Source organism: Schistocerca cancellata, chromosome 9, assembly GCF_023864275.1.
Source record: "Schistocerca cancellata isolate TAMUIC-IGC-003103 chromosome 9, iqSchCanc2.1, whole genome shotgun sequence".
Classification (NCBI taxonomy): Eukaryota; Metazoa; Arthropoda; class Insecta; order Orthoptera; family Acrididae; genus Schistocerca; species Schistocerca cancellata.
The window spans coordinates 20,864,418-20,886,890 of NC_064634.1; the positions used below are offsets into that span (position 1 = coordinate 20,864,418).

A 22,473-nucleotide genomic window follows, 5' to 3' on the forward strand; every position below is an offset into this window, starting at 1 on the left:
CAAAGTTTTTACTTCTTCTCCATGAATTTTAATACCTACTCCGAATTTTTCTTTTGTTTCCTTTACTGCTTGCTCAATATACAGATTGAATAACATCGGGGAGAGGCTACAACCCTGTCTTACTCCTTTCCCAACCACTGCTTCCCTTTCATGCCCCTCGACTCTTATAACTGCCATCTGGTTTCTGTACAAACTGTAAATAGCCTTTCGCTCCCTGTATTTTACCCCTGCCACCTTAAGAATCCTTCATAGAGTGGACAAAATAACAGCAAACATAAATACGATAGGAAAGAAATATTAAATACTGCGGGAAGTTTATGATGATGATGTCTGTAAATAGTTTATATTATGTAGATAAACTTACGGTATCACCATATTACATAGCTAAACATACTTAATTGCTTACTGTGTCGTAAGCTGAAGGATTTGTGCAACAAATAATGAATTATTGAAAAGCGTACCCCTTGTTATTATCTCTTAAAAGTCTTGTCTTTTTTTAAAGTAAGCAATAATAAAAATTGAAAATTAACAAATGACTGGTAGAAAAACTCGCGTGACTAATTTTGGCGTGAAATGTTGCAACGACCGATCGGAATTGGTAGGCTGAAATAAGTAGAACAAGTGCGAAACAATGCATGCACGTCAAAATACTATCAACTTTTCAATCCTGTAATAAAATTGTCAAACTCCAGCTTGTTTTGTTTGAAAATAAATTTTCTGCAAGACGGCATAATAATTTCTGAAGAAAACGCAGTGAATCATTTTCTATTCATTAAAAATAAGATGACCTTTTTTGACAATTATTTTTATAATTGCAGTTTCCGGTTTAGTTTAATTTTCTACGTGGTCATCGCTAAACCTTTTTAAATGCTTGATCAGACATACCATTTTGTACAAGGCTGGACATAATTCTGGATTGGTACGTGCATTATTTTATACGCACACAGATTTTTGATGATTTAAAGCCAGTGATATAAACAACGAAACGATAATCAACTGTAATAACAAGTTTTTTAATTATATACGAATGTAGCGCTTAAAATGCAGCGCATTTCTACGAAACACAATTTCATTTGCACACGCGTTGTGTTTCGCACTCGAACGATATAAGATTTTTGGAAAAGCTTCTTATAATTACCCTAAGAATATATTTTTACTATAATCTGTATCACGTTAAGCCTTTTCAGCAAGTGCGATTCGCGTAACGTAAATCCGCATTTTACATGCAACGTGGCAACGGAGAAGGATGTCACAGAACAACAGGACAACCATCAATTACATGTATTTGTTCACCCTCTCGCGGACTTTGAACAGATTCTCACAAATTTGAGATATAGATGTGGCGCGCGTAGAAACACTCACAAAAAACGTGTTGTTTTGCACGTAAAATCCGCATAAAGCTAGACTTTTGAATGCGAGTTTCCAATTTTATCGTAATAATGCATTTCATATTTATATGAGTCACCTTAAGCCTTTCCGCGCATTCGATTCATTTAAGAACGAATTTTATTGAATAAAAAGAATTTTGGCATTATCCATTTATCTACCTTCCTGCTAAGTTAGAACCGGTTCGTACAAGTGTAAAGTACAGTATAGAAGTGGCGCACTTCAAATACCGCGCAGAAAGCGTGTTTTCCCCCATGAAATCCAAACGATGCAAGATTTTTAAATGGTTAAAACTTGTCTTAGACCTACCGGTGAACCAAATTTGAACCACCAGTCTACCTCCAACCCAGATTTATTTACGTATTCCTTTTTTTGCACTTATAATCCGAACGACGTTGACTGTTTTTGCATGTAAAATCCGAACGGTGCACATACAAATGGTGCCATTAGTTGAGCATTATTTTCAGCCCAATTAAAATCTCTTGCAGAATAAATTAATCGATTCGCACAATTTGTCTGGGCGCCAGCTCGGGTTCGTCGTTCAGACGTGTTTAATATACTGTAACAAAGCTGCAGTGAGACAGATGTTCGAATACAAGTGGGCGGGTTGAACCAAAAATTTTTTTACTCCGTTCCTGGCTCAGGTACGTACTGAGCACCAAGAACCCCCCCCCCCCCCCCTCAAACGTGATTCTGCGCGTCGCCTTTTCATACATGTTTTTATTGCGCTTGCGCTCTGTAACTAAACCACGTGGTGTATACGATACTGAAAAATCATTCACCAGAGTGAAAATCGAATCGAAAAGTGTACCATCATGCACATGAAAGTCCCCTGAAATCATCAGAGAAACGTCCGCAGCTCGTGGTCTTACGGTAGCGTTCTCGCTTCCCGCGCACGTGGTCCCGGGTTCGATTCCCGGCGGGTTCAGTGATTTTCTCTACCTCGTGATGACTGGGTGTTGTGTGTTCATCATCATTTCATCATCATTGACTTGCAAGTCGCCGAAGTGGCGTTAAAGAACTTGCAATGCGGCGGCCGAACTTCCCCTCATGGGGCCTCCCGTCCAACAATGCCATATTTCATTTCATTTCGTCAGTGAAACGACAGTGCAGATGTTACAAAATTTCAACAGCTAACTACCTTTACGCCATTAAGATGCTGTTCAGGAGATAAATGAGCCCACTGATTAAACCTTTCCTACTAGATTTAAGACAGACCGTACGCTGACTGTGTACCTAAGTCACCACATTCACTAGTAGTATGAGGGCTAGGTCTGCAGCCAAAGTTTCATAATGACATTTGCCCTGCTACGATTGTGACTACTCGTACGGGGTATAACACCACGGATCAACTAAAGAAAGGGATACAACTCGTCGGTTCTGACCAATGACGGCGTATGTAAATCATAGATGATAATTTGTGAGCCATAAATAATAAAGCAGTTATCTTGGGAAACGAAGCGTCGAATCATTTCGTTGTTGTTCGTCTTTTTAAAGAATTTGTGTACAAATGTGTGGTCAAAGTCGAGGCGGTGTATCCCATTGTTCAGTATTCCCTTATATATTATCACTTTCATGGCAGCCAGATACGACATACGAGCCACACAGTTGCTCGGACGCAGCTTTTACCGACGTCGCTGGCCGCCGCTGCCGCCAGGCCTTCGCCGGCCGCCTCGTCATCGAAGCTCGCCGGTGGTTCCCCGGTGGCGATACTGCGAGGCGCGAGCTTTCTGCGCACCGAACTGTCCGGCTCGCTCGCAGCCAGCCAGCTTAGCTGCGTGCGTCTCTCTCCGGGCGTTGTTCGGATGATGCAGTACAGCAAGAAGATTGAAAAGCGAAACGTCTTTATTTGCTCTTCGATATTGACATCAGAGCTGTCAGACATCGTTTATACTGGAGTTAATGTAAAGCAACATTCGCATACAGTTAACCAATGTTCTATTACAAGCGCAGTTTCCAGTTACAGTGTAAAACTTCTTCATGTGCAGATATGATTATTTGCATGACTAACACGCAGGCAAATCGGAGTGGGATAAGAAGAATGCGGGTGCCTAAATTTGTGTGTAAGTGTGAAATGCAGTGCGCGTAACACCGAACTGCATCTCCAGCCGCCCTCAGCGTCACTCCGAAACTTGGCGCGTATATCGTTTGACGCTTTTCGCCGGCTTCGCATTACATCTGAGGAGCAAATTGAAAATCAAAACACATATTACCGACGAGCAACGTAATATAGACATTCATGGAGGGGGGGGGGCAGTTACATGAAAACGAGACAGATGCAAAGAATCTAAGTAAAGTGTCATTACGTCGACGGTAATCGCCGTAACTGTTAATACATTTATCTCACTGTGTCACAAGACGGTCAGTGCCTTCATGGAAAACCATTACGTACCCATGTGCGCACTTCTTATTTCGTAGCAAATCTACAGCTACAAATGTCTCTCTTCCAAATCTACAGCTACAAATGTCTCTCTTCACGGCTCCAAAAATATGGAAACCTCGTGGGAAGCGACGTTGCCAAGGTTGTTTCGACTGCGCTGCAAAAGTTTCGTTGAGAAGCCCTGATACGTCCTCCATACAGTCCCCATCTCTTCGCATGCGATTCCCATATTTTTGGAGTTTTCGTGACGGCGAGGACCATCTTGTCTCAGAGAGCTAGTTGGATAAATGCATTAACTGTTATGGGGATTACTTTTGAAATAATAAAGTTTACTTACTTTTTTCCCCGTTTGTTTCCTTACAGTTTCACTTGTCATTATATGTTACAAATGATTTCGCATTTCAATAGCTGCTACATCTGCGATAGTTCCTACTGGCTGCAGTGGCACTGCGGAGCATTTCAAGAGTTTTACTAAAACACTTATAAGGCAGAGAACGTCAATAAACCATGATTAATGAAAAGTGGAACATACGTAAACCTGTCATATAGGCAGCTTGATCTGCTAATTCTTTCTTAGAGCACAGGTAACATGTTGGCATCAAAAGGATAATCACTCACCACGTCTTTCGCATATTTTTAATGTTGAGCAGCATAATAGATATGTATCCGTACTTGATTTCTTCCAAACACTTTTGTTGTGCTTTTTATAAAGCTGGTGCTTATTCACTTCTTTTCTACTTGACGAAAGCATGTAATAAATTGATCACCTCTGTCACGTCCCCAGTTGTACCGTTGAGATCTCGGTAATTTTCTGCCAGTCACATTTCTTTTTCTTTGGCATATGCTCTCGAGTCGCACAACAGCCTACTATACCTGTATTCTTCTGTCACCAACTTTACATAGGACGTACTCTTCAGGCCACACCGTCGTTGACGCTCGTCAACACCAACAGTATTTCGCATGAAAAACAACAGAGCATAGCCGTCTGCGCTGCTAGCGCCGAAGCGGAGAGGACGCGAAGATCTTCTGATGGTTTGTCGAAAGACCGCCAACGAGCAGAATACGAACGGAATAAGAGCAAATGGTATTCGCTCGCAGTCTCCTACCTACCGTTACACAAGTTCACGTTCGCTGATGCCCGTTCACTTGCCTTCGCTCTGGTGTAAACCAGACTTCCGAGTAATGAGTAACTTTTGGATCACGTGTATTGCGTCGCTGTCGAGTCAGCTACCAGTTGCAAAGTGTGCGTCACTCCTCAGTTTCTTCCCAGAAACACTGATCAGAAACGGCGGGCTGGGGAGAAGGGATGAGGGTGAAGCCACATCTCGTATTAAAATACCGTTGACGATGTAGCAATCTACGCCGCTAGAATCGGTGTATTAATTACTAAAAATCCTTACGACTGCATACTACAGTCTTGAACCGTATAGTAAACAGCAACGCTCTATGAAACTGTACTGCTGGCAGCCGCACACACCCTGTTTAAGTTTCCTACAAATCACCAATACATGGCAGTACAGTAACCTCATCATTGATTTACCGTTGACATTTGTCAGTTTTAAAACCGGGCATTACTGTTGTCGGTGTTTTGCGTTGTTGCTGAGACTGGTAGCGTCTAAAACGGGCGCGAACGGCGTTTGATGTAGACTGATCGCTGTGATGGGCACGGAAACGCCGCGTACTCATGTGAGACAGAGTTTGAAAGGTGTCTTCATTTTGCAGGCTGCTCAAACCGCGCAGTATCCAGCTTTGAGGGGCATTTGAACCTGACAGCAGCCCGACGTCTGACTGCGTGGGAAAGTGAAGGCAGGCGTACTCCTCGTCAAGGTTCCGGTCGACCACGTGTGACCGCCACGTGGGAGGGTCGCACCGGGGAGAACGCAACCCCTCCACATCTGCACCTGCCATCCAACAACAGGTAATGCACTCTCTAGAACGTTCTGTCTCCTCCCGCACTCGTACTAGCGGCAGCTGTACCGGGGAGTACCGCCCCACGCGCACGCTGGCGTTGACACCACAGCACAGACGGCTGCGTTTGGAGTGATGGCGTGACCAGGAAGCGTGGGCGTGGACTGGGACTAACGGCGTCCCGCAGTGTGCTGCTCTGAGCCGCGGTTCTGCACTGCTTCGTACTTTCTGACAGTAGCGTATATGACACGTACACTGTTTGACGAAAAGATACGTAATTGACAGTTGCCATTAAATAAAACAACAGTATGATTACTGTTTCAGATAAAAATATGACTTTTTAGCCTCGAATAATTTCTAAACTACAGTAAATGCAACGAATTGGAATACAAAAACAGACGACTTGCCCGGAGTAGCGATGGCTTGCGGGAGAGAAGCTAATCATGCGAATAACGATTGATTGATTATCAGTTCATTGTTGGTTACTATATAGGGAGCACCGTTAGATGCAACAGCTCTTTTGCTAATATCAGGTACTTCAGTACAGAATATTCGTTTCTTTATTTTTTTCTTAGCTTGTGGAACTCGTCTTAGTGTAAATGCATTCTTGATAATTGCAAAGAGCAAGAAGAAGCTAAGTTCCAAAATTTATTTCTTAGTGGATTCCGTCTCATTCTTTCATTTTAAATAGTTTTGTTATCTTTCTGACTTTTCCCTTTGTAGTATCTACCATTTCCAAAATTATCATCTCTAAATTATTATTGTTGACGAATACTGTTTCACCTTTACGAGAACTCACTGTTGTTGTTGTGGTCTTCAGTCCTGAGACTGGTTTGATGCAGCTCTCCATTCTACTCTATCCTGTGCAAGCTTCTTCATCTCCCAGTACTCACTCTTCAGTACTCACTCTTCAGTACTCACTCTTCATCTCCCAGAACTCACTATGACCGACATACTCGCCGGAAGAGAATTCGGCAACTGTGTTGATATTAGTGAAAATTTTGTATATCTTTTATATTTAAGTCCCAGTTGCACATTTTTGGTGCTCCATACTGCAGTCGGTACAAACGGTACGCATATACAATCACATTGTTGTCAGCCAACCAGTCTGTTTGTGTGTCCGTTCGTTCGTCCGTCCGTTCAACCATCCGTCCGTTCTTAAGACTGTTAAGACCCCTTTTGTTTTCAGGAGCGGGTGGAGGTTAAGTTGATATCTATATCGCTTTCTAAGATCTACCGTCTTAAAGCTTTTACGACAATGCTCTCAAAAGATACGGCCATTTATGTCACATACTCGCAAACTCACTCATCAAAACCTGTAAGATACTTCTCATTGACCTATAATCATGAAATTTGGCAGGAAGCAAGGTTCTACAGTACAAATGAAGTAAAAAAATCCGAAAATTGTTAATTTACAATTGCATCACACGACAGTTACATTTTTTTGTGTTTTGTTATGCGCCAGTACGCCTGTCACTCTGTTAAGATCCCTTTTTCTCAGGAACGGGTAGTTGTATCAAATTGAAATTTATCTCACGTGCGAAGGTCTATGGTCCATTAGGGGTGTAAAAAAAATTAAGCATTGTAATTCAGTGTAATCAAAAGACACGGCTATGTATGTCACATATTTTGATATCTTGCCAATATAACAGGTAAAAATCGTCGAGATACTCGATTCGCGGAATATTGAACTATGTGAAATTAAGTTTGTACCAAGCCCTCGGTGCACGGGTCCTACCTACACTTACCCGGATTTTATTTACAGTATGACTAATTTCGATGTCCCTCGATCATCTTCAGATCTACGTAGTTGCGCAAGCAACATGTCGTTTCTGTGCCGGAACTACAAGTCGAACAGAGCGTTCATTGTAGTTCCGATACAGACGCGACGGGTTGTTTGCGCAGCTACGTACATATGAAGTGATCCAGGAAGGTGGAAACTAGTCATATTGGAAAAAAAAGGAACTGCGACCGAAAAATAAACGACACATTAATTTTGAAATTATTTGAATTAGTCGCTAATTTACTTATCATTTAACTCACAAGACAACGAAGTTAAATTTATGCAACACAGTTTTCGTAATTGCTCACTTTACAATATAGTACAAGGATTTCCGTCCGCCAATAAATAAGGCCATTAATTTCTGCGCGTCTTTATGTGACTATTGCACGAGTGTATCACAGATTTGAAAATTTTGTGCAATACCAGAACTTTTTTTAAAAATATATCGGTGATTCTCAGCCAAAAGCGTTCGTGAAAAAGTTTTAACTAGTATTAGTTCACTACTTCGTAATTTCTGGCTGTTTCATATCTTTTGTTAGCCGTCAACCATCCACAATTTTTAAACTTCTTGCTTCATTACTGAATCGTTTGTTGAGAATTATTTTATCTTATGACTGTTAGTGTAGTTCTAACGAATTCATATGAAAGGTTGTTCCATAGAATTTCGGGTGTGCAGCCGCATAAATTTCACTTCTTTTTCTGGCATTTCGGCTGTATACCGTCCAGCTATCTTCATTGTGAGCCGAATGAATGACGCTCAAGCACTTACTCCGTCCTTTTAAAATCCGTGGACCCCGCCACTGCGCTTGCGGCCACTGATACACAAGGCGCCGGAGAGATGATCGGCAGGCAAAGAGGTAGAACACATGCATGAAATTAGATCTGTGGTTGCATGGTCGATCCACACGGTGATATCGATGTGTCACTGCGAGCTGCACCATTGCGACGTCTTTGTGAGTTTATTACAGAAAGTGCGGGATTCCATGATTTGTAGTCCCAGATAGATGAGGTCGAGGCTGAAATTTCGACGTTACCGTACACCGTAGGGTGGCCAGTGCCTATACAGTGTTCTGCCACCGGCGATTTATTAGGCTGTAAGAGCCGGGTGTACCTGCGGTGCTCTGTGCATCTCTCATGTACTGTACGTGTCGTCTGTCCAATGTATGAACGGCCACAGTCACAGGGGATCTTGTAAACCCAAGGCTTCCGAAGCACCAAACCATCTGTAACAGGACCCAGGAATACGGCTGTCTCTTCTGGAGGGCGAAAAAATCATTTTCACTTTGTTTCTGCTGAGGATCCGTCCTATTTTTGATGATAGGCTTCCCACGTATGGCAGAAAAGCCATGGATTTAAAACTTTCCGTGTTTTCTTCCGCATTCCGTATGTGTACTTTTTGTTTCATTCGTAATGTCTTACGTTTCCGGTCTGGAGTATACGCGTTGGTTTTAAAAACCCTTCTCAAGTGTGGAAACTCGTCCTACACACTGCTCTCGTCAGCAACTACGTGTGGTCTGTGTGTCGGATTGCTGAGAACACTCATCGTCTGCGAAGGATGGTGGCAGCTATTTTTCCGTAAATATAAATCCTTATGTGTCGTTTTCCGATTTACTGCAAGTCCCAAAGTGCCATCATATTTGCGTCATGCCAGAACATCCAAAAATGGAAGGCCTCTATCTTTTTCGATTTCCATTGTGAACTAAATTTGTCTGTGGATGGAATTTAAATGATTAAAAATACTTTTAATGTGTCTTTACCATGGGGCCACATTACAGAACGTGTCTTCAACATACCTCCAAAATACTGTGGGCTTCAAGGTAGCTGATTCCAGCACCTTTTTGTTGAAGTCGTCCATAAAGAAGTTGACCACCAAGGCCACGAATGAAACCAACAGGGGCGTAAGGGAAGCAGAGACAAAACACGGAAATCCATGGATTTTCTGCCATATGTGGGAAGCCTGTCGTCAAAAACAGGACGGATCCTCAGCAAAAACAAAGTGAAAGTGATTTTTTGCCCACTACCAAAGACAGCAGCACTCGTGGGTTCCGTTAAAGATGATTTGGTGCTTCGGGAGCCTTGGGTATACCAGATCCCCTTGTGGGTGTGGCCGTTCATACGTCGGACAGACGACACGTACAGTACATGAGAGATGCACAAACTGCACCGCAGGTACACCCCGCTCAACATAATAAATCGCCGGTGGCAGAGCACTGTATAGATTCTGGCCACCCTATGGTGTACGATAACGTCGAAATTTTAGCCTCGACCTCATCTATCTGGGACTACAAATCATGGAATCCGGCACTTTCTGTAATAAACTCACAAAGACGTCGCAATGGTGCAGCTCGCAGTGACACATCGATATCACCGTGTGGATCGACCATGCAACCATAGATCTAATTTCGTGCATGTGTTTTACCTCTCTGCCTGCCGATCATCGTCTCTGGCGCCGCAAGCGCAGTGGCGCGGTCCACGCGTTTAAAAAGATGGAGCAAGTGCTTGAGCGTCAGTCATCCGCATCCGGCCCATTCTGAAGATGACTGGACGGCATGCAGCCGAAACATCAGAAGAAGTGAAATTTATGCGGCTGCACGCCCGAAATTTTGTGGCACAATCATTGTGCCGCGAAAATACGAAGATGCATATCACATTAAAGATTTGATAATTTTCAATCTTCCTGGTCCAAGAAAAATGTTTCGGTAGTTCAATGCTATAGATCTTGAATGTTCCAAACTGCAACAAAAACATAAAAAAGCTGTACAAATTACTGTCGAAGTTCGTGAGGAATTGTGCACAGAATTTTGCAATCTCCTTATACTGAATGCGACGACCAGGTGAGCTTCCTTAAGAGCGCCGAACAGTTGTGAGGTGATGTGCTAATTCCTGACATTACTGTGGACGAGGCAGTAGCAGCCGATTTTTTTGTCTCTGCAGTGGTTTGAGCACTTGTCTGGCCCCCTACTGCGTTGTAACTCACCGGAATTTCACGTTCTTTCAGTCTGTCGATGCATCGCACTAAAGTAACTGGTATATCTTTTTAAAAATAACCCACCCCACATGCTGCAGAAAAGACTTCCTGCGTGGAAAATACAACTCTCATTTTTATTCCGGCGACTGACGTGTGGCAGCTTTCCGCCGAATCTCTTCGATTTAGATACGAGGAAATGAATATACTTCTCCTCTTTCCACAACCTCTCCTAACAACTCGGCTCATTCCACGATGAAACGTTGTTACTGTTTTCGTCGTCTTTTTAACTCCGATATCACTATTTCTGATGCCCGACGAGTACAGAGAGTTATGTAACCCAGTTCACGTATAATCAAAGTTGCTTCAGAGGCGGGAAACGTGCGATACGGGATCAACTTTTACCCGGCGATCGCTACCGATGTCATTGCTAAAGTGAGTAAAAGGAAGTTGGGTGTCGGTACATAAGTCAAATTTATAACTTTAGCCTTATATTCTGCAAGATGAAAGAATAGGCGTTGGTTTCTAACCCTCACTCTTACGTTTCCGACTGTTATTATTAGGTATTTTCCGGATGCAGTGCTTTTTTGTGTGATTTTCCCCTTGTTGAGGTACGGAGGCGACTGTGATCTCGTGGATCCTGTAAATAGAAATACTTGTGCCCGCATTTAACAGGAGCGGTTGTACGATTTTCTTCGTTCTCGGCTGTGCCTTTGTATTTAGCATCTGATGCGTTTGGCGGCGTGTTGCTCAAGAGGGAAACTGCGTGATTATTATTGCAATTTTTGAGTGACTCCTTGATGTTATTTCCTGCGAATAACTATTCCGACCGTATTAACAGTGCAGAGGAAAGGGGATAACTGCTTGTTCATATTGCGGTTTCAACAGTAGAGAGTTGAAATTTTCTCATTTTTCTTTAAAGTGTTACATTCAAGTGTTATAAATTGCCTAGGATGACCTACTGTCGTATTAAAATACACTATTAGACACATTGTCTAAAGTTTATCGGCACCTCACGTTGAGAACCAGCAGCATATTTGTGCTTGAGAAAAGCTGATATCGCATACTCGACACACGAAGCTAATCTCCCGAGTAATGGATGTAACCAGGCTAATGTTAAACAAATGACTGTGCCGTTAGCGATCTGGAGGAAACTTGTAAAGCAAATGATTCCGTTCCGCAAAGTAGATGAGAGATTACAGGTACACTTGATACGGTTCTTCGTCGAATTGGTATGAAGGCATATACAGGTTGGCTATCGAACGGCTTCCGTGGGCAATTTTCACTATTTCATATAATTATTGACCAGATTTAAAAATTAAAAAGTTTTCGTAAGCTGTGTAGTCTTATGTTAAAGCTTTAACACAGTAAGACAAGTACTACTGCTAGAAGCTATACAGCGTGTATATTGAGCTATAGTATAACTTACGGCTTGCAAATTACTGATAATATATTCATGCAGTATCTGAGAACAACAGTACTTAGAGACTTTAAATATAATTTCAAACCTTTTGCAAAGTACGATATTGCAGTTGCTGTGTTGTTCAGAAGTGTGATGCAAAGTTCCTTCGGACATGTATGCACGTAAACTTCTCTTGCTTCGATGCTTAACGTCAAATATTTAACACATCAACTCGTTTGTAAAGGAATCAAATGTTTGATGCTGTTTCATACGTGGTAATTTGATTCTTTGAAGAATGTGGGTAGAGGCTTTCCTGGTAACACTAAACTACGATGCTTAAAATATTCAGTTTGGCTTGGGATGCTACTTAAGGGAACGAGGATCAGCTGAATAAAAATACTAAAGCTGCTGGTTGTATGTGGATAGCTGACAGCTTAATAAAAAACAGGGGGCGGAGCATGTTACCCTGTTACTGTTGTGTCCGGGATGGTGGACAGGCCATCCAACCAAAGAGGCGGCCGGCCGCCGTTATGTCAGTATGTGAAAAACAAGTGGTCAAAATACGTTGGAACGAAAGTGATGTTCAACAAGCGTCCAGTCCTGGTGGATCATGCTGCCGGATGAGGAAACCGTGTGTTTACCACCTCCATCCAATCGCGCCCTCGCTTACACGTGATCCTTCTGCCGCACAATGAGAGTAAAACGTGCTGGGCGGATCACAACGCCCAACCAACTCGCCTCCTTAGCCGCTTCGTCGGCTGCATAGTTTCCCCATATCCCGATATGTCCCGGTGCCCGACAGAGTTTGCACCTGGTGGAAGTACTGGATACATTTGCTGTACATACTGCAGTGCAGAGAGAGTCGGAGCACTACTGTGACGGCTGCTCACCAGCTCAATTGCCTTTAGGACTCTGTATCTCTCGGCTTCATAATTTGTTTGTTGTTCTGGAAGGCGGACTCTGAAGACCGTATGTAGAACAACAAGTGAACAAACGAGTATATTCCACAACTTAGAACCATCCGTGTATATATATAACATCTCGAAAGAATCTTAGAAATTGAAAAAATAAACTTTTAAAAATGTAGTCTGGAGTACGAGATTTCTTGTGCTTGGGTCTCTGAAGACGCAAAGACAGCAGTTTGTTAGATCCCTGGCTCTTTAACCTGAGGCCTAATATGAACAATCACTGACGTGGCAGCCGTGGCGTCACCGTAACCGCTCGCGGAGCACAGGCACAGGTAAACGTAAACACCGGACTCACCGCACGCTGACTGCGACATGCTCGCCGGTGGACACGTGTGCTGGCCTCTGGCGTGCTGGGCGCACACTGGTGGACCGTCTGACAAGACGGTCGCACTGTTTGTTCCGCAGGTGCGGCACGGCGAGGAAGTCTCGCGCAGCAGCGTCTGGAGGGGAGTCGATTCAAGTTCAGTAGCGTTGTACGACCGGCAAGGAAGTCTGCCGTGGCTGCGCTCTCTCCTGCACTAATGTCACGACGCGGGTCAATCTGCTGTCGATCGGCAGAGCACTTCCCCGTAGGTCACAGCGAACCGGCGAATTTGGATTTATATAATACTAGAGGAGCGCCATCACCAACTGGACGTGCATTTCGGAATGAAAGGGACAGGTGTTACCGGCACACATAGTGTCTTTCGTTTATCTCATGTAAACATAGGATTGTTTTGTGTTTCGCACAAATTTCCTGCCAATGGGTCCAAAGCGGAGGTCCACAATAATTAGAAATTTGATGGGTTATGTAGATAAATAATTGAAACTTTAGATAGAGCCAGTAACAAGTTGTATGGATTGCATATGTCATTGAAAAAGTCCTAATCTTCTTTACGCTCGGTTTTTAAAACGTGAAAAATCTGTAGTATTGAAATATTCGTTTTGCCCATTCAAACATACTTGCTATATTATTAAATTTGTTCCGCAGAAGTGACACTTAAGAGACGTACACCAGCTCGAAGCAGCTAAAACCAAGTAAAAATGATTTCAAAATGCGAATATGTTTGTTCTCCCATTTAGCAAGATCTTTTATACGTAGAGTTCTACATTCCTGGAGCCTTGATCTTTGAAGGTTAATGAATCCAAAAGAAACATAAGCACAAATCGTTTAATAACAAGCGGGATCATAAGAGTTGTAAATGAGGTATTGTTTCGTAGAGAGATAAACATTTTCTTGATTCAGTACAGGGTGTTAGGCGTATACATACAGATATTGAGATCCTTGTTAACTTAATATGTACCCACTTTAGTGGATTAGTGTCTCTTTTTTTTTTCTCTCTCTGTGTCTAACAGTCTTCCTGGAAAAACACATGATTTACTGCCTGGTGTTTTCTGCACGTTTGTGCCACAAAGTGGACTACGCCCGTCAGTATAGTCTCTCCGTTTTGTATCCATGCGTCCACGATACTATTACCTGACCTGCTACCCAGAGGAAAATAAGTATCAATGGCTTGCTTTTGCTACACGTACGCGGAGGTACTAACCAACCTAAAACGTACTAATCGTAATAGATATAATTATTTGTCCCCAAATGAAGTAAATACCGATGTAATGTTGTTCAGTACATTGTTCTCATACCCGTTACACCTCGTGTATATTCACACATATAGTACCAACACAGTCGTAGTTCCCTGAATAGAATTTCCGGTGTTCGCTTACAATCAAAGTGCAAATGCTGAGTTTCAGTGAAGGTAACGAGAGCAAGCCGCAATTCGTCAATAATAAACAATCTGTTCTTTCGGACATACCATTGGTGATCTTGCAGCTCTCGAAGAATGAAATTACAATGAAATCCATCCCTTTAGCTGCTTTCAGGCGTTGATAAATATCAACAGGGACATTTGAAAATGTCTGCCCCAACCGGGACTCGAACCCGGGATCTCCTGCTTACATGGCAGACGCTCTCTCCGACTGAGCCATCGAGGACACAGAGGATAATGCGACTGCAGGGGAGTGTCTCTTGCAAACTCCCCGTAAGACCCACACTTTCAACTTACTGTCCACACACTACATTTATAGTGCCCCTACCCACTATACTCATTACTCGCGGCATTCACTCTACTGATTCCCGTAAGAGTTCGGGCAATGTGAGTGCATCCGCACTGAAGAAGATCATTAGCCGGTAAGCCTTATCACTATGAAGATGATATCTGTTCTTTCGGACATGTCCCGGGTTCGACTCCCGGTCGGGGCAGACATTTTCAACTGTCCCCGTTGATATTTATCAACGCCTGTAAGCAGCTAAATGTCTGGATTTCGCTGTAATTTCATGAGTCAGATCTGGTCTGACAACAATTTGCTGCTCTTAAAAATAACACGCAAGTAATAGCATTGACAGGAAATTACCCACGTAGATCAAAAACTGCTGTTGATGAGACAGTCGAGTAAGTTTCTTATTTTAGCTGGCTGCGACGTCAGTTGTAACTATGACAACATTAAACAGATTCCAAGCTAAGCACGGAAATTTAGACGCAATTTCAAAGGAAAAACAAGAATAGGACCATAATTCAAATGTCAATAAAATTTTCTTGGTTCCCAAGCCATATGAGTTCGAATAAAACACTTGAGCTTTCGATGGCTGTATCTGCCGTTGTCGTCAGGAGTAAAAACCACTGACTGCCTGGACTATTTTTTTCCTTTATTGTTATCTCTCCCTCCTCACCCCCATGTGAACCGAGAGGGCGGGGCGGCTGGCAGCGGCACGAACAACCCACTCTTCAGCCAGTAGAATTTACTTCTAACTTAGATGCTAAAAGAAAAGAACAAGGAGACGTATGTACTATGAATTTAAAATTACTTTAAAAGGGGGGATAGAAGTAATGTAATGCTGTCTTCATGGATTCAGTGTTGGTAGGACGGATTTATGTCGAAGCAGAGTACGTGGTCCGGGAGAGGGAGACGGTTGAAATTCCTTTGCGAGAGGATGTGGAGGGTCTGCAGGTAGAGGATTGGTGGGATGTGTGAGATGTAGCAGCACACTAGGATTGCAAATGGGAGGGGACACAGTATGATTGTCGGAGTCGGGTTTACGTGTGGTGTAGGTTATTCAGAGGTGTTCAGTGTGAGTGAGGAGATATCGAAATTTACTGAGTTAAAGGATCCTTGTGGGGGAAGGTAAGCGGATGCAGAAAGCGAGGCGGTAAGCATGGAATTCAAGTATCTGGATGGACATTTAGAACTTGGGAGGGGCGGATATCCATGCAGCATTTGCATAGCAAAGGATGGGGCAGATCAGCGGTTTCTATGTGTGAAGGACTGTGGAGGGGTGCAGTCCCCACGTTTTGCCTCTTAGTAGTTCGTCTGTTTTGGGCTTTCTGTTGGGTGATTGGTAGGTGAGGTCTTCACATTAGTTGCTGTTCGAAGGTTAGTCAAGGTATTTTAGCGCGTTAGCTGGATGAGACGGTCGTAAATTGTGAAATGGAAGTCATGGAGATGGAAGCTCCAGATGGTGTGTCCTGTAACTATTACCTGCGTTTTGCAGGGGTTAATCTTTAATGAGCCATTGATTGCACCAGGAGGTAAATTGATTCAGGTGGATTTAGAGGGATCGTTGGGATTTCTGGAACATAGGATAGAGGGCGAGGAAAGTGATGTCATCACCATACTGAAGGAGGTGGTTTGGGCATCGGCAGTGTATAAGAGGTAAAGGAGAGGGGAGGATCCCTGAGGCGCTCCTGCAGTGGGGTGGAAGGTACGGGAATTAGTGATGGTAAAAAGACATAGGACGGCCGGTTGGAGAGGTAGGACACAATAAGACAGGAATAATTGATTGTAAGTGCATAACTCTTGAGTTTGGAAAGGAGACTGGAATGTCCTATGTGGTTGCGTGCTTTCTCTAGGTCAAGGGAGACAAAGATGGCGGATGTACAGTTGTTGAGCTGTTGGGATAGGAGATCGGGGTGAGGTTCAGAAGTTGATCATCAGCAGAAAAGGAGGGACAGAAGCCAAATTGGGTAATAGAAAACAGATGCTGTTGGAGCAGATGTTGGTGGATGTATCAGGAGAGGATTGATTGAAAGACCTTGCTAAACACTGAGGTGAGGCAGTACGAGGAGGTATCAGTGGGGGGGGTTTGTCTGGTGAGAAAAAAAAATTAGGATTTTGGAGGCTTACACAGGTTGGGATGGTAGCCTCTGGAGAGGATGGTGGTATACAGGGTTGCAAAGGTGATGAGAAAGGAGAAAGGAGAAAGGGCATTCTTTGAGGTGGTGATAGGTAGTTCAGTCATGACCAGCGGACGTCTTGCATTTCCTGTGAAGTACTTGTTTTATGTCCTGTGCTGTGACTGATGTGTTTAATTGCGTTTCTATGTTGAAGTACCAGAAGCTGAGGGCCAGGAGTGGTATCTGTGTATTCGGGGACAGAAGGGAATTGGGAGCAGTCAAAGTGAGGGTCGTCAGGGATGGGGAAGATGCCTGAGAGATAATACACAAAGTGAGTTGCTTTGTTCACGTCGTCAGGTAAGGGTCGCTCGTTGTGAAATATCGGGTAATGAGGGATGGGATGGGAGCCAGTAAGTTGGTGGAATGTTTTCTAGTATTTGAGAGAGTTAACTGGGAGTGTAGCATTGAGTCTGATGCATGTCTAGTGCCAGTTCCGGCGTTTTCCAGCATTGAATAAATTTCTAATGCGTCGTTGTATTTGCCAGAGGTGTTTGAGCGGTTCCCAGTCACTAGCCTTTAGGGAGGATTGACGTAAGCGATGGGATTCACGGAGGAGTGCAGCTTGTGGGGGAGAGTGGGGCGCTGAGGATATATATAACAGCGATATGGGCGGAGATAGCATCTGACAAGGTCTGTTTCAGGATTCCTGGTAGGCATTCCATTTGGTACGGGAGCAGTAATTGATAACATTTGGATGGGGTGCATGGCGATGGAGATGGAGTAGTGTGTAGGAAATGGCGAGGAGGACAGGTACGTGATCATTTCCAATTGGATCGAGGACTTGTGCAGTGAAGTGTCCAAGGAGGTTGGGTGATGCTAGGACGACGTATGGGGTTGTGTTGCTTTCGGACAGGTATGTTGTGACATGGAGACAATTTCACCTTGGAGGGGTTGAGTAAACTGGTACCACAGTTGGAATTCAAAAGCGGATCTATTATGGATGTTGAGGTCAGTGGCAGTAATATAGGTGCAAATGGTACATTCGATGTTGGTGATGAAATCATAGGAGATGGAATTATTAGGTCGGTTGTGGATGGTAGGACAAATAAGTTAGGGGTTTGAAGAGGAGGCTAAGTGTAAGCTGTTCGGTGAGATTATTGAATAAGGGTTGCGGCCGAATGAGGATGTTTCTGTGATGGCCGATTGCTACTCCACCTCAGGCCAGGGGAGGGGGAGGGGGAAGGAGGGTTATCAGTGTGGTGGCGGATATAGGGAGAGGTACGGATGGTACGGTGTGGTTGGAGGAAATGAAGGTCTCGATGATGTGTTGGGAAAGGGCATGCATACAAGGACTTATTGGCGGGTAGTGAGCGGATGTTGCTGTATAGGATGCTGTAGTGCTGTCACGGTATGATGAGAGGCTTGGTAGTGGGATGCGGAAGTAAGTGGTGGAGAGGTTTACACGAGGGTGTCGAAATGGGCGGGTTTTGGTACGGTTTTACGCTTATATGGCCATGATTGTAGCCTCTGGAACCAACCATAGAGGGCCGAAACGACGTGTGCGCGGAAGGCGAGTTGTGCGGATCATAGTAATTCCTTGCCGCCGCGGGACGAAATGACGTCAGGTGGCGTAAGGGGCCGGCACCAATTTTGAAACTGCCGCTGCCGCCTCCCTACAAGCATGACACCTCGGTCTTCGCTTCCTTTCGATATACAAAGCCCGCCCCCACGTCGTATTAAGCGTGTACTTCTTGTCCCTGTTAAAATACTTATTTATTCTAATCGCAGCCGCCTCCTTTATAACGGAATTACGGGTATTTTAACGCATGAACCGAGACCCTCGCGTTTTCTAACTGTATTCTGTGTCTGTTTTCTGGACAGTGCTCAACTATGACCGTCATGTCAATCTCCCTTTGTTTAATATGTAGCTTGTGTTCGGTACAGCGCTCTGCAACTGTGCGAATTGTCTGGCCTATATCGATACTGCCGCACTCTCAAGGGACACTACACACACCGGGCAGACGAAGAGCTATGTCGTCTTTAACAGGGCGCAGCGTATCTCGTTGACTTGGGGGCGGGCCGAAACACTGGTGTCAGTGCAAGTCTCTGCAGCACACGTCCTAACTCGCTGCCCGTTGTCTCACAGTATGGCAGGAAAGCTGCTGACTTGGCCTCTTCTGCCGATTCACAAGGCGTTCTTCTTCGGCGTCATCCGAAAGCGTTTGTAATGTCTCTCTTGCTATAATCATTGTCTCTCAACACGTGTCTAGAATTCTACGATTCAGACTGTAAACCTTAACCTACATCACCATATAGATTCGTTTCAAAAAGTTGATCCCACAGCTGGGGACGTATCCTTGTGAGGCTGAGCTTGTGATTTAAAATAGTGAACAACTGGAAGTCGTGAGTTAGTTAGTCTCATTGATCAGCAAGTATACTTTTCCAATCTAGACGTGTACAAGAAAATGGGTATTGTGCTTAGCCACTTAGCGGATTTCTAGAAAAGTGTTGCAGATTAGTGAGCAATGCACGTGCCCCGTGGGAAGAGTCCTCGTATCGGAGGACAGCGCAAGTGACGAGCTGGCCAGTGGTGGTGGTGATCAACGAACGAGGCGGATGTCGCGAGGTCAAACTGAGCGTGGTGTGTAAGTTCGTTTCTGTGGAAACTTGGAGTTTGGTGTGTATGTGAGTTTCGACCAGATGAGTTTGAGTTGTTACCTTGCTTCGTTTTTTGTTGATGTTGCCGAAGGAGTCGCAGCCGTGGGGAACCTTTCTGAAAGTAATTTGGCTGCTACTGGTGGAAGAGCAGGGATAATTTGAATCGTGTCACGCGGGCAAAGCGAAGCAGATGATTATTATGTAGACTGATTTTGAAAGTGTAGCAGTTTAAAAAACTGATGCAGGGTACGGTCGGGAGTCGAGTTTCGCGCGACACCACGACCAACCACTACGGGGACAGACAAAGGAAACGTATCACCTTGTCCACCTTGCTACCTGAAATCATTTTTAAGAATCCAGGCACCTAATCTTGTTCCTGTGGATTACACAGACTGCATATTGATTCGCTACTGTATGAAACACACTTTCGTATTAGTAAATTATCCTATATACACCGCTGGGCCGGGGTCGCAAATTACGAAAGTTTACTTACTATGTATAACTATAGAGTGTAATAGGAAGAATAAACCGTTAAAGTTGTAGGCGATTGAGTGGGGGTGTACAGGATGTGAAATTCAGTACAGAACGCCACCTCTCGACAGCGACGTTGGTTCTGCCCCGGCTGTGTATGGACTGGAGGTGAAGCTCGGGTGGCCTGCCGCCTCACTCAGGAAGCTCTGTTCCAAGGTTCACCAGTCGTGGTGCTGCCGACCGCAGGCAGCCCGTGTCCAGGTGTTTCCAATGGGGGGGCCGGCCAGCAGTTGAACACCCTCTGTGCGGAGGTGGTTCGGAACAGCGCGGGCAACACGCCGTCTTGCGACCGACACGCGATCTTGCATTATCTTGCTGATGGACGAGTGTGAGAACACAAAGAAAGCCGGTAGTCGGCGTGCTGACGCTCGTGCGGGAGAATACATGAACGAGTGCTGAATTTTTTTATGTGAAAACTCGTAAAACTTTTTAAATAAAACAAACGTTATTAATGTTCTACACCTTTATTCTTTGTCTTCATATTTGCTCTCTGTCACTATAGGACTCGTTGTTGTTGTTGTTGTTGTTGTTGTTGTCTTCAGTCCTGAGACTGGTCTGATGCAGCTCTCCATGCTACTCTATCCTGTGCAAGCTTCTTCATCTCTCAGTACCTACTGCAACCTACATCCTTCTGAATCTGCTTAGTGTATTCATCTCTTGGTCTCCCTCTACGATTTTTACCCACCACACTGCCCTCCAACACTAAACTGTTGATCCCTTGATGCCTCAGAACATGTCCTACCAACTGATCCCTTCTTCTTGTCAAGTTGTGCCACAAACTCCTCTTCTCCCCAATTCTGTTCAATACCTCCTCATTAGTTATGTGATCTACCCATCTAATCTTCAGCATTCTTCTGAAGCACCACGGTTTCGGAAGCTTCTATTCTCTTCTTGTCCAAACTATTTATTGTCCATGTTTCACTTCCATACATGGCTACACTCCATACAAATACTTTCAGAAACGACTTCCTGACACTTAAATCTATACTCGATGTTAACAAATTTCTCTTCTTCAGAAACGCTTTTCTTGCCATTGCCAGTTTACATTTTATATCCTCTCTACTTCTACCATCGTCAGTTATTTTGCTCCCCAAATAGCAAAACTCCTTTACTATTTTAAGTGTCTCATTTCCTAATCTAATTCCCTGAGAATCACCCAATTTAATTTGACTACATTTCATTATCTTCGTTTTGCTTTTGTTGATGTTTATCTTATATCCTCCTTTCAAGACACTGTCCATTCCGTTCAACTGCTCTTCCAAGTCCTTTGCTGTCTCTGACAGAATTACAATGTCTTCGGCGAACCTCAAAGTTTGTATTTCTTCTCCATGGATTTTAATACCTACTCCGAACTTTCCTTTTGTTTCCTTTACTGCTTGCTCAATATACAGATTGAATAACATCGGGGAGAGGCTACAACCCTGTCTCACTCCCTTACCAACCACTGCTTCCCTTTCATGTCCCTCGACTCTTATAACTGCCATCTGGTTTATGTACAAATAGCTTTTCGCTCCCTGTATTTTATCCCTGCCACCTTCAGAATTTGAAAGAGAGTATTCCAGTCAACATTGTCAAAAGCTTTCTCTAAGTCTACAAATGCTAGAAACGTAGGTTTGCCTTCCCTTAATCTAGCTTCTAAGATAAGTCGTAGGGTCAGTATTGCCTCACGTGTTCCGACATTTCTACGGAATCCAAACTGGTCTTCCCCGAGGTCGGCTTCTACTAGTTTTTCGATTCGCATTATAGCGTGTAAAATGTTGTATGTCACTGTCGGTGAGAGAGAAACACCTTGCTGTAACTGAGTTTTGAATTCGATGAGTTCGTCCACACACGAGCACTGCGACATGCGCAACTATTCGGCGCCTTTGTTTCATTGTTATTTGTCATCCTCCGTACAGTCTAGAGTTGGCTGCATCCTACTTTCATCTGTTAAAGAAGACCTTCAATGAAAATTTTGGAAATTGCTGATGTTATCAGTCCCTAGGCTTACACACTACGTAATCTAACTTAAACTAACTCTAGGGACAACACATACACACACACACACACACACACACACACACACACACACACACACACACACACGCCCGAGGGAGGACTCGAACCGCCGAAGGGGGACGTCGCGCGAACCGTGGCAAGGCGCCCTAGACCATGCGATACACCTTCGAGGACTTCACTTTTCTAAGTGACCAAGCTTTACAGGCAGAAGTCAGGTTGTGGCTGCGTCAACAAAGTCCATCTTTCTACAATGAGATTATCAACAAACTGGCCTCTCGTTGGGAGAAATGTGTTCCGTCACCAGGGTGAATAAGCTGAGAAGTAAATATGTACACATCAAGAATAAAGA

The 22,473-nt window shown here is 44.0% G+C and overlaps 1 protein-coding gene and 1 non-coding gene across 6 annotated transcripts in view; one reads left to right on the top strand and one right to left on the bottom strand.

Moving 5' to 3' along the window:
• The window catches only part of LOC126101165 (trichoplein keratin filament-binding protein), a 796,043-nt gene that overhangs the window by 625,408 nt on the left and 148,162 nt on the right, over window positions 1-22,473 (top strand). The window contains exon 1 of one of the 5 annotated variants that reach the window (XM_049911862.1): window positions 5,559-5,684. The exons of the other annotated variants lie outside the window; for them this stretch is intronic. The gene's annotated coding sequence lies outside the window, so the exon portion shown is untranslated. Of the gene's footprint in view, window positions 1-5,558; window positions 5,685-22,473 lie in introns of those variants that run through there. 5 annotated transcript variants of the gene reach the window in all.
• On the bottom strand, window positions 14,687-14,760 carry Trnat-ugu (transfer RNA threonine (anticodon UGU)). Its single transcript has one exon. It is a non-coding gene; the product is annotated as a tRNA-Thr (tRNA).